The following is a 13258-nucleotide window of genomic DNA, read 5'->3' as shown; positions in this document are numbered from 1 at the left end:
CTCTCTAGCACTCATGACCTGTCCACACGGTTCTAAGTGCTTAAAAAACTTCAATTCTGCACTGATCCCCTTTGAGATTATCCGGTTTATACAATGGAGTCATCTCGAGAGAGTTTTGAATACCACATCCACATCACATACTGTTTCAGTCGCCTTTTCATTGCAATGACTAAACAATCTGACCAGAACAATTTTAGGAGGAAAAGCTTATTTGAGGGCTCAGAGGCCTTAGTCCATAGAAGGCCGACTCTTTTCCTAGGGCTGAATATCATGGTGGAAGAGTATGGCAGAGAGAAGCAGCTCATGTGGTGTTCAGAAAGCAGAGACTCCGCTCCCCAGATACAAATATACACCCAAAGCCACGCCCCATCCCACCTCCTCCCGCCACACCCGCCACTTCAGTTACCCCTGGTCAATCCCATTGCGCGTTAATTCACTGACAGGGTTAAGGCTGCCACCCCGTCATTTCTCCTCTGAACCTTCTTGCGCTGTCTGATCCCTGAGATTCTGGGGGCAACCCACATCCGAAACATGACACATACAAACTCTGTGTACTTGGTAAGAGGCTTGCAATAGAAAATGAGCTTGAACGCTGTCTACTCATGTTCAGACCTGGACTTGTAATACTGAAGTGATTGTTCTACTCCTTCATTAACAATTGTTACAGTTAAGGCTCGTTTGTATTCACAAGAGCATGGTCTTAGGTGGAGCCCCGTCTGCAAGGGACGTGGTCTGAAGGCCATTGGCGACTGCAGGCTGTGCCGTTGGGCGGAGGAAGACCAGGGAGGCTGCGAGCTGAGCTGCTGAGGATTTCACAGCGCGCCCGTTCCGGACTTCCACCGTGCTATAAAAATGCATCTCCAGACTGGGCTTGGCTCGGAGGGCTTGGGCTTGAAAGACTGGAGGGCCGTATTTCTCCCCAAGTGGAATATACTCATCTGTTTGATGTAGCGCGGGTCTGTGACCGAGCATGAGAGCAGAAAGAGAACAGCTAGGCAAACCAAATAAAACACTGGGTCTTATGTGGAGTTCCCGGAACACCCTTTTGATGTTTAAAAATTGCCTGCCAAGACTCATGGTTTATATGCACGTAATGGACATCTTCATTCCGGTTTTGACTTTTAAGAGGGTCTCCCCTGAAAAGCAGAATCTCAGTGGAACCATGCTATGGAAATTGGTTCAAAAAAATAAAATGTGGAGAGTCTAATTTTTTTCTTAAGGTGGTAATGATATCTAAAGATTCCTGTTAGTTCTGAGCACTACCCTAGCCCTGCAAGCCCTTCCTCACATACACACACGCAGGGACACACACACACATGCGTGCACAAGTACACAGGCATGCACACACACAGGACACACACACATGCACATGAACACACACGAACACGTGTACACACATGTGCACATGCACACATGATACACGCACACACTACACACGTATTCACACTGTGCACGAACACACATGAACATGTATACACACCTGTGCATATGCACATGATACATGCACACACACTCATTCACACACTGTGCATGCACACACATGCACATGAACACACATGAACATGTATACACATGTGTGCATATGCACATGATACATGCACACACACACATTTACACACTGTGTATGCGCACACATGCGTTCACAGCGCACAGCATGCACACGCACACACAGCTGCCAAGGGCAAAGGGATGTTGGTGCGAAGGCCTTGCGTCCCCCTCTGGTGGGGCAGCCGTTGCAGGTCTCGGGTCACCTTGGGCTCGCGCGCAGTCAGTTTGTTCATTTTGTGCCATACGAGGTGAGTTTCTACAGTCCTTTAACTGTTATGCTTAAGGATCCCGTCAGTCTACCACATTGAAGGACCAGGATTTGCTTATCTATTTCTCTGTTATTCAACATTTAAGTTGCTCTTAACTCTTCTCTAACAGATATTGCGCCTACATCTACCTTTTTATAAAACTTACACCTTTAATTTTATCATTCTTTTTCTTCTTCTTTTTATGGTGCCAGGGATTGAACCCAGGGCCTCACAGATGCTAGGCAAACGCTCCACCATTGAGCCACAATTCCATCCCTATCCTACTGGCCTTTAATCATGCCTTCTGGATACGTTTCTGGAAGTGGAGGACTAGGTTGGGGCTTGGGTTGCCCCAGCACACCAGCCTGCAGGACGCTCCTGCTACCGTGCCATGGGGTGCCGTGGAGATGCATGCCCGCGTGTGGGCACCCAGTGCCCTCCCGCTGCCCCAGCACAGGGCTGTCCCTCAAGCTGTCTTCCTACTGAGTAGGAAGCTCGTGTGTGTTTTCACGTTATTTGGCCTTATTCCACCTTCCACTCCTTCTGTGTCTGACTTCGTGTTTGTTCGAGGTCTGCCTTATTTTTATCTCTTACAGGTGTCTTTTTTGTACTTGGCCTTGGTTCATTTTCCCACGAGGGTCTTGAGTCCTTGCAAGCCCACGTGAGCATGTTCAAGGGCCACTGCCAATGCTAATCATATTCGTTGACATAATTCCTGTAAAAACACTGCCTCACGTTTCCCTGGGCATTTCAGTCCGGTTCGTTTCAAGTTGATCAGTAGTCACAGTTCCAACACTGCCTGACCCAGTAGCTGGCTTGATGTCCCCTTTAACTAAAAACATGTTACTCATCAGTTCTTCAGAGGGAGGGTACTTGGTGCAGATTTTTTGTGAATACACTTGTCATGGTTAAACAACCTCCTTTATTTTGAAATCATCGTACTGAGTGTGGATATAAGTTAGGTTTTCTCCACATTGCCCCCGGCTTATCCCAAGGTGACTGATGTTGCCGTCCACCCTGACCTGTTTTGAGCAGAGCTGTGTCCTCGTAGGCTGCGCTGGGTCTGGTCTGCAGTGCATATTTTTTCCATCAGTCTTGATTTCTGTATCTTTGCAATTCCACTCAACATTTGTTATTGTTAATATTATTTTCTTAAAAGGTTAAAATTTAATTTGTTGTCTTCTATTGAGAATTTAAAAAACAAGACTAGGGTTTGTGGGGCGTGCGTAGGGTCCCCTGTAAGAAAAACAAGACACATTGTTGTTACACACATCCTGTCCCAGAAGCCTCTGCGGGCCTGGCCGTTGGCCTGGTCTCTACTCCTCCTTGGCTGCCTCCTGTCTTGGTGTCTGGTGCTCCAATTCACTGCTTCCTTTCTGCCCCTTGGAAGTTACCAATTTGCTCCAGCTCCAGGAATTTTGCATGTGCTTTTCCCTCCGCCCTTAATTTTCTTTTCCCAAATCTTAGAAGGGCTGACCCTTTTCAGGTCTCGTTTCAAATATCTCCTCCTCATAGGCCTGCTTACCCACTTAAACAGATGCCAGATCTCCTTCACTTTCTACCAGGCTACCTTTGAAAAATTGTGCTCATCGCCTGTACCGTGAACCAACAGTCACCCATTTGTCTACTCCTGCACTTCTGTCCCTGCCCCCAGAGGGGAAGCTCCTCGAGGATCAGCGATTGTCTAACTGATGCACAACCCTGTCCCCAAGTCCAGCTAGCCCCTGGCAGTCACTTATTAAATCTCTCTCCAGTGACTTATTCATCATTGTTTCTTTTATCATGTGTTATTGCATTGCAGGGACTTAAAAAATAAAAAAGCAAACAAGGAAGCCCACTATATGTACAATCATAATGCACCAATTAAAAATTATCTTACAAACACAAGGGTGGTAGTGTCCTTGTTTCTTTCATGAACTTGAAGCCGTCTTTCAAAAACTTAATTATTACATAGAACGTGTCATGGGAAATACTATTTAAACATTTTAAAGGGGGATTCTTAAAATAGTTTTGTTAGGAATCTATGATGAGTTACAATAATCCTGTTTCAGCAAATGTTTGAAATGTGATTTTTGCTATCCAAGTGTTTGTCAGCTTTTTCTCTGCTGTGACTAAATGAGTCCACCAGCACAACTGTAGAGGAGGAAGAGTTTATTTGAGGTCTCACGGTTTCAGAGGTCTCAGTCCATAGAAGGCTGGCTCCATTCCTTGGGGCTGGAGGTGAGGCTGAGCATCATGGTAGGAGAGTGTAGCAGAGGGAAGCAGCTCCCAGGAAGCAGAGAGAGACTCCACTTGCCATATACAAACATATACCAAGCCACACCCCAATTCCCACCTCCTCCAGCCACACCCACTTACCACTCAGTTAATCCCAATCAGGGGATTCAATCACTGATTGGGTGAAGACTCTCACAACACAATCGTTTCTCCTCTGAACCTACTTGCATTGTCTCACACGTGAGCTTTTGGGGGCCACCACACATCCAAAACATAACACCACAGAAGGCACAAACCAGTCCCCACAGAAGGCCAGGATTAGAGACCCTGGTTCTAAAACAGGGATGGCACTGCAGGAGGCTCAGTGGAACGGTTGCCCAGCACTGGGTCAAATAATATGAATTGCTAAAATGAGTCACCCTTGTGTTAAATAAGGCAGGGAAATTATTCTGATATTGGTTGAACAATGAAAAAGTACAGTATCTCTTTGAATAACGGGCGCATAAAGACTGGGCTATTGGAAATGTGAAACATGGCCCTCTACGTCCCTGGCTTCTGCACGGAGCTGTTCACAGCCTACGGCACAGTTATAGGGCTCAGCCACGTCTTTCCCACCTGCGCAGACACCTTGGGCTGGGCGCCTGCCCCGGCTGAGCCCAAAGACCTGATTAGAAGCCTCCTTTTTAACAGAATGAAGCACAGGGTATGCCCAGCACCACTGTGATAGGGCTTCCCTCGGTCCCTTCTGAATGGCGCCTGCTTTGGTGAGGCAGCCCCCTTTGTGGGAACAGTGACCCCTGGGAAGTCAGTTGTGCATATGTGGGTGTCCCACCGGCTGCTGGGCTCTGGGTAGGCCATTGAGCAACTTCTTACCTCCATCACGACATACCCATCCTGAGACTCCTAAGACACGCTAATGGGTGAGTAGAGAGGAGCAAACACAGGGCCCTGGCCCCGGGGAGGTCAAGGGTGAAGCACTGTTACTGTTGTTATCTGCACCTTTGCTGGTTCTCTTCCAGATTTAGCTGGTTAGTTGCCCGGGTACGAATGCCCGCCTTTCTCCCATGCTTTTTATTTCACTGTTGGAATGGGTTTTCTCAGTCTAGCAGAAGCTGCGCCCATTCTGAACATGTCCTGGTTCAAAACATTGCCCTGCTTGTGGACTGAGCATCAGGTTCACAGCCCTTCGGGTCACTAACACTTAGATCAGTTGACTCTGAAATTATTCTAAAACAGAAAAATGCATAGGAAATGTCAAATGCTGGAACTGAAACTGGCATCTCACTTTTGTCAATGAAAACTGGACCTTGTGGCTACCCGTGCAAACCTGGGCAAACTGGATGTGGAAAGAGAACTTGGGGAAGAAAAGCCCGGCTATGTGGCTACTGGGTGAAGCCACGTGCTGGGCAATGGCCTTCACGCTTGGCCCAGCCAGCCCCAACACCACAGGTGCAGGGCAGTGGCTTCCCTGGGTGGCCCTGATAGCACAGGCCAGGGGCCTGAACCCGCAGTTCTGTTGTGCTGCAGTTCTGGAGGCTGAAAGTCAGGTGAAGGGGTCAGCAGAGCTGGTCCCTCCGAGTCTCTCCGTGGCTCATAGTCATCTTCTCCCTGTGTCCCCACGAGGTCATCCCTCTGTGTCTGTCTTAATCGCATCTCTTCATAAGGACCTGTGGATTAGGACCTACAATAATAGCCCCACTTCAGCTTAATTGCCTCTTTAAATAAAGACCCTGCCTCCAGGTACAGTCTCCTTCTGAGGTACTGGTGGCTAAGTCTTTAGCACCTGACTGGTGGAACAGTTCTGTCCACAGCACACAGTTTCCCTGCGGATTTGCTTGTCTGTGGCTTCCAGCACGTGAGTCATGGGGGACAACCGGAGCAAGTGCCTCAGCATGTCCCCAGTGTTCAAACGCTCAGCACATGAGCCTGCACCTCAAACCCTTTCCTTTTTCCCAGTGGTAACTTCTTCAGGTGTTCTATAATTTGAGTTTATTCTTTTTGTTTTGTTTTTTAGGTGGGGTACTTCTAGAACACAGGATTGAGACTAAATGTTCTGGAAAATGTCTTACGGCTTATCAATACATTTTAAATACATATATTTTAGAATCTGAAAAATAATGTGACCCCTGTCACCTCTATTTCTGAATTGATTTTGATTCTTGAATTGAAGCCACTGTGATATGGAGAAGGATTTTTGTAGTTCTTCATATAGACCCAGATTACACTGACCACAGTCCAATCTTTCTGGTTTTTTTGCATTTAGTTAATGAAGGTAAATGTTGGAAAAAGAGAGATCTTACACATGTTTTCAAATAATGAAGTTCAAAATTAAATCAAAATGAACCCAGCTAAAATTAACGTGGTCAAAATTAACCTGGTCAAAATTAACCTGGCCAAAATTAACCTGGTCAAAATTAACCTGGCCAAAATTAAAAGCTGAGCAAAGAGAAGCAGCAGCAAGTCAGGCGGTCCTGTCAGTCAACACGGACAGCCCTGGGTTCCAAAAGGGTGGGCCTTGATTTGGGAGAGTCCAGACGTGCCACCTTGTGAAGTGGAAACTCAGGAATCCATGCAGCAGTAATGGGCTCTGGCGCCTGTGCATTTAAAACAGAAGGGGCCACTTGCCAGCAGGCCCTGGAGGCCCAGGCCAGTTTTGGTGATGTGTGCTGGCGGGTACAGTGGGAAACCTGCCAGGGCAGACTGGGTGGTGCCCGGGCACGGGATCTCGGTGTACTGCATGCTCCCTTAGAGACCCGAATGCTCGCCAGCACGGTAAATGCTCTGAGGTCCTACAAGGAAAACAAGCACATCCATCTAATTCCGTTTAATTCTGCATTTTCTGCAAGTGGTTTGGCTGCAGGGCCTTCCCCGAAGTGCCGCCGCCTTAGGAGGACTGCATGAGTCCTGCTCACGTCAGCTCGCTCGCCCCCTGTGGGTCTACAGAATTTGCCACCTCTGCTACTCACAGTTTACAAAGGATGGCACTGAACGGAACAGAAGCAAAGCTCACAACCCCATCAGACAGGGAGCATCGGAGCCTTGACTTGCCCCTGGCTGCCCTGTACTCTCGGGGGTCTCCGTGGCATACCCTTCCCTGTGGTCTCCTGGAGCCCAGCCCAAGGATGTGGCTGGATAACTGGATGTTCGGAGAATCCGAACAGGTTTTCTTGAGGCCACCCAGGCACCTTCCTCCTCTGGTGGCTGCTGGGTGACGGGATACAGGTAGACCTTCTGTTTTGCAGATGACCTTCTAGGCTCTGGTGGAAGGGGCAGCTTTGCTGACCTGCAGCTGTGGAGCTTTGCTCCTCCCACCGTTAGAGCAGGGTTCACAGGAGCAGCGCCTCTGGCCTTGTGGGAAGCCCGCTCTTTGCTGTGGGGGGCTGTCCTGCGAATTGTAGGGTGCTTTGGAGCACCCTAGGTCTCTGCTCTCAAGGGGCCAGGAGCACCCCTCCCCATGCCCAGCAAGCTGCTAAACCAGCATGGTCTCCAGACGCTGCCAAATGTCTCCTGGGGACACCCCTCCACCCCCACCCCCCACCCCTCATGAGAACAACCGAGTTAGAGTGGTGCTAGTTCAGGTCTGCCAGTCATTTGCACCCTGGTGATCTTGAGTCGGGCTGCAGCAGGACTCCCCAGGCCGAGGGCAAGCCCGGAGTTCAGAAATGGCGTGAAGCCGATACCTGGCGCCTGGACCCCAGGACACCTGGATCAGTCTGCCCTGGGAGGAAGCAGGTGGCACAGCAGGACCGGGCAACCCGAGGAACTCGCGGGATGATGGCATCAGACTTAGCAGGGCCAGGGAAACTGGCACGGAGAGTGTGGCTCTGGGCTGGGGCTGGCACCCGAAGCAGCCAGCGTGAGGGGAACGGTCCCTGAACTGGAGAGCGCTGCGCAAGGGCCGCCTGAGCCCACGGCCACCTGAGCCGGGATGCAAGCGTCCTGTAGCCACGGCCTGGGAACCCCCAGCAGGCACTCTGCCCAGGCTGCCCTCCCCTCCACCAGCCAAGCCAACAGGAAGTGCAAAGCCAAGGAGCCTCCTGGGTTCCGGTCCACATTGGTCTTCTCCAAATGACTCACAAGCCGTCCCAACATTCTTATTGAACTCCCCCTTCCCCAGATGGAACGCTTGGGTATTCCATACAGAAGTCTCTCTCACAACAGTCCTATTTTGTTATACTGTTCTATGTACTGAGTGTCTTTTTAAAACCTAGTTCCCGATTGCCTCGTCACTAAAGCTTCACAACTTGGTTTACTCTCCAGTGGTGCCAGCAGGACCAATTTTGCTGCCAAACTGTGATTTGCCAAGCCCCCTCCTCCTTCTCCATGCCTTTTCACACCAAGGGCCTCAAACGACCAACAACCCAGACCTCTGACTACGTGAGCAGGTTGCTCAGTCCTCACTAGGAATTTTGGAGACTTCAACATTGTCCAGGCTTTCTCTTTTTTCCCTTTCATTAAAAACAAAAATTTCTCTAAAATTGCTTCTCTGCATATTTGCTAGCATGGCTTATTTCATCTTGGAAGCATGCATCATTAGTTTCCTTTCCAAATAGGAAATTGTATTAAATTACAAAGCCTGCACACTATGCATTTGTTTTTTTCCAGGCTGAAATTCCTGAAGCCCGAGCTTTGCTGGGGTCCTGGGGTCTCTAGTTATGCCCTAAGTCTTATTTGAACAAGGCTGCTTTTTGGAGAATCGTGCTTCACGCAGGCATACCACTCTTGTTCAGTTAAAATGTTTTGTTCTTAATGAGGAAAATTTAGCCTCAATATCTGCCAGAAGAAGTGAGACTTTGGTGTCTGACATTACTGTTTATCCTTTGGGATGTTTGAAGTGTCCAACATCTGCGTACAATAAACAATAATAAGGTCAAGTGAGGTTTTCATCGCTTAGCAGTTTTTTAACAACCTGTCTGCAGGTTTAAAAATAAAATCCTAAACAAATAATAACAATAACGTTTCAAACCACAGGCATCATTAGCTAGTATATCCTGAGAATTATTAGGATATACAAGTAAGACAGGGACAGAGGCCCGTGGGAGAGAATTACTGGCGGAGAGAGACATTCATTTCAGCACACAGGGACTGGCCTAATGAGTCACATGAAAACGAACCGTCCAGACTCTTGAAATCTTGATTTGTGCTGCATCTCGAAGCCGGCACCATGGACTGAGAGGTCATGAGGATTAAGCTCCAACCCGAGTCAGTAGAATGAAGCAAGCAATTCAGCATTCAATTTGGCTAGTGCTTTTTTTTTGGACATTTTAAATACATTTGGGTTTTGCACAGCTTTCAAATGCACTAAATAACACTAGCAGGAATTCCACCAATGTAGACCTAAGACAAGACCATAATTTATTTGGGAAATTGACCAAAACACAAATACATTTCTGGAAAAGGTGAAGAATGGCTTCCCCTTTCCTCTTTCTCCACTTGCAGAGCAGGTCTGGGTACTTGGCTGTGGCAGGGGAAACAGGGCTGATAAATTAGGTGTTGGGAGCACCCTCCTGCCACGGTGCAGGCAAGACCTGTGGCCTGCCTTGCCCATTACCTGTCACTCTCTTTCTCCCCTTGGGAACACCAGGAAGCTGTCGGGAGAAATAATTGCTTAACATCGTGGGGAGTCAAGACCTTTTCCCAGCTATCTAAAGGAAACGATAAAATTTCACATTCAAATACCTGTCTTGCAAACACTCTTGTATTTTTACTTCCCATAATTCCACCGTGCAAAGAGTAGGGTGCTAAAGATCGTAGATGTGTCGCCTGCTGAGAAGACGGGGAGTGTTATGGGGAAAGAAGGATAGAAATCCCTGGGCTCTGTCCTGAAGACTTCAAGGAATAAAACATTCCTAATTTAAATCTGTTCAATTCTATGAGATACTGCTTGTGTTTATATGTGATTACAAACGAAGAATGTGACCTATTGTTTTCAAGAAAAGATTCTGCTTTTGAACCGAAGGCCCCAACGTGGGGCATAGCATTGGTGTTTCCCATATCAGACTCAGGCCAGGTTCATTTCCCAAGCAGGTCACAGACCAGGAGCTGTGGCAATGGGGAAAGCAGCAATGGCCAGGGCTCAGCAGCCCCTGGAGATTGCAGGTTCAGGGGACTTCCGTGGCCACTGGAGGAGCCATGGAAATCACCCAGAGGAAGCATAGTCCAGAAGCTCCCAGCCCCACGTGGCTCTGACACAGCAGCCTCCCAGGAAGCAACGTAGGCAGGGATGTCCTGGCCTGAGCAGTAGGGGCTGGCGGGAGGTGGGAGGAATCCTGCGGTGGAGGCAACACCGTGGGGCCCCTGCAGGCCTGCTCTAGTGGGCAGCACAGGTGGAAAGGGGCCCTTGGTTTGCTGGCTGTGTCCTCTCTCCTGGGATGGCAGGTAGGGAAGTGGCCCCCTGCAGCAGGGTTTCCCTGCAGAGAGCAGCTTGATCCAGGGGCTCTTCCCCACACCAGGGGCCTGAGCACCTGCGCGCTGGTGCTGAGAAGACGGGCACACCCGTCGTCTGGAGCTGGAAGAGCTTACCAAGGACTCAGGCACAGCCAGCAAGCAGGACACGTGAGGCATCTGAACACACTGTGGTTTAAAGGAGGGGCTCCACACGGCCATCTATCTCCCCTGGAAGACGAGCCCCTCAGGAGCGACTCTGAAATCGCCAGTTCACACTCTCAAAGAGATCTGAGGGCAGCCTTCAGAGAGAGAGAACAATGCACACTGAAAGCACGCGTTGGGAGCTTTATTTTGCTTTTAATCAAAGCAGTCAACAGGAGATTGGCTGCTAAAGGAAACCACGCACTTACTCCTTCTGTAATCAGAAAAAAAGTGCAGGGATTTGCATTTTGGATTTTTGAAAGAGAAGCATGCAAATAGACACAGCTTTGAGAAGATTTCAAAATTCCAGCGATGCAGGTAGCTTGTCAAACAAAGCAGAGCAGTCATTGGACTACTTTGCAGCAGGAAATACCAGTCACAGTGGGTAAGTGGCTCCTGAAGTCCAGGGGGAAATAAGTGGCCCCAGCTTCAGGTACTGCCAAGTGTCACCCCTTCCCGGGGGACACAGTATGACGATCCTTCTCAGAACTGGATGGGTCTCTTTGCCCCACAACAAAGGTCTCCAGTGAGGCTCTCCCAAGGATTGAGTGACAATACTGATCATGACAGAGGAGGCAACAGCGGAGAAGATGGTACCAGTTAAACTGCATGCGAGTAAACACTGACGAGGTACAATGCAAAAATAAAAACACTGAAAAGAAAGGATCTGCTATATAAAAATAATTTAATGATGAACATCTGCAATTCAAATTCCCACTGACTTCCACAAAATCTTGGGAAGGAGGTAGGGAAAAAGAAAAAAATCAATTACATGCTCCCTGCTGATGCTAAGTCACCGTGGGGGAGCTAGAAGATGCTGTTTATGCAAATGTTGATGGAAAAATTGTATGTAGATTGACTGATGTATGTACATATCAATCAAATTTAAACATTACTTCTGTTAGTGAAATATAAAGAAAAAATACAAATTATAAAAAAAAGGGATCAAGCATGCTGAAGCACTATGGCAAAGGAAAGAAACCAGAAGCATGAGGGAAACGTAAACAGAAACCATAAACTAGGACAGAATTAAGACCAAGGGTGTCGGTTCACAGGATAGCAAAAATGTGTCCGACGATTCTATTAGAAGACAAAATCACTCATGAAAGCAGACACAAGTGTGAGTCTCCTTCCAAACTGTCCTTTAAAATGTGTGGCCCCATCACGGCAGAGCCTCTCAAAGGGTTTCCTGGACATGCAGGGCCTCTGACACCTGCCGGCGAGGGCATGGACGGGGAGCCCGGACTGTCAGCTCCCGAGTTCCTTCTGAACGCTCGCCAGGCACTGGGCTGGTTGTGAGGGACAAGATGGGGAAGGAGACACTATGTCGGCTCTCAGGGAGGTGACGTTCTGGAGAGGAACGCAGGCAAGGGGTGACTATGGGACCCACCTGTGAAGGGCCAGGACCCGCCCCCCACCCCGAAGAAACCAGCTTGTTACTACAAGATCAGTCATTGGTGTCTGTAAGTTTCATGTAGAAAACGAATCAGGTTAGGTGGCTGACGTGTAGCCAAGCACTTAAGATGTGCCTGTTCTGTGTACATTTCAGTTTTAGTATTAATTTCTCTCAGTGTGAACCTGCAGAGCTTGATGCTCCAGAGCAGGCCCGGGGGCAGGTTGACTCAAAAGAGCTCTGAGCTCGTGGCTGCCTCCTTAGAATCGCGACAAGCGGTGGGGGGGGAAGGGGAGCCCAGAGAGTCCCTGCCCGAGCAGGCGTGGAAGCCTCGCATGCTCACTGGGTGGGGCCAGAAGCACCTCTACTTAAGCTGCTTTTATGGTCAGTCGGTCTGCCCTAGGGCCAGGCCTGGGGTTCCCTCCCATCAAAGTCAGGGCTCTCAACAATTGTGTCCATTGTCAGAGCCACCGGGACCCAAGTGTAGGATGGTCACGACTTTTAGTGTCTCTCGTCCACAAGAGACTTACATCTCTTTCTGTTGAGGACGGGCTTAAGGTGGGGCCCCCGGAAGCAGACCCCTCGGCCAAGACGTGAGTGCAAGCTGTGGTTCGGGAGGTGGTCTAGAGAGCCGTGACAAATGAGTCGGGAGAGGCCGGGGCAGGGGGAGCCAAGGCAGTTGGTTGTCCTGGGGAGCAGACCAGTGCTGTGGGCGGCTTTCTCCTGCCGAGAACCCTGGAAGCAAAAGACACGCTTCCAAGTTGTCCCTAGAAGGGAAGGAGGCAGAGCCTCTCCTCCCACCCTCCATCTCAGCTGTCCTGTAGCCAAAGCCACAAGCACAGGCCCCAGGATTTGAAGGTCACAAACGCGGCCTGTCCGAGGATGGAGAGGGCCAGTGTGCCGCTTGTGGGTGAGGGACACCTGCCAGGCTGGACCCCCAGGCCCTTCTTGCTGCTTTCTTCTTTCATTTCTTTGTTATATTGGGTCTTTGTGCCTTACTCCACTACCAGAGAGGGCCACTTGGTGACAGTGCGCCTTCCTCCTTCCTTCCTTCTTCGCCTCCTCTGTCCTGGCTGTGACGCTGATTGAATGCCCACTGGTTTGAGGCTCCGCCATGAAAGATGGCTGGACATTTGTGTGCAGAGTTCACGGTGCCATGAGGCAGTGCTGGGAGGGAGGTGGTCAGGACATGCCGTGGACAAGAACCAGCGTCCTCTGCTTCAAAAGTAACCACCGGAACATGAACTGGGATCACAAAGGTGGA

Source organism: Sciurus carolinensis, chromosome 3, assembly GCF_902686445.1.
Source record: "Sciurus carolinensis chromosome 3, mSciCar1.2, whole genome shotgun sequence".
Classification (NCBI taxonomy): Eukaryota; Metazoa; Chordata; class Mammalia; order Rodentia; family Sciuridae; genus Sciurus; species Sciurus carolinensis.
The sequence above is the reverse complement of the archived record's forward strand: the minus strand, read 5'-3'. Positions refer to the sequence as shown.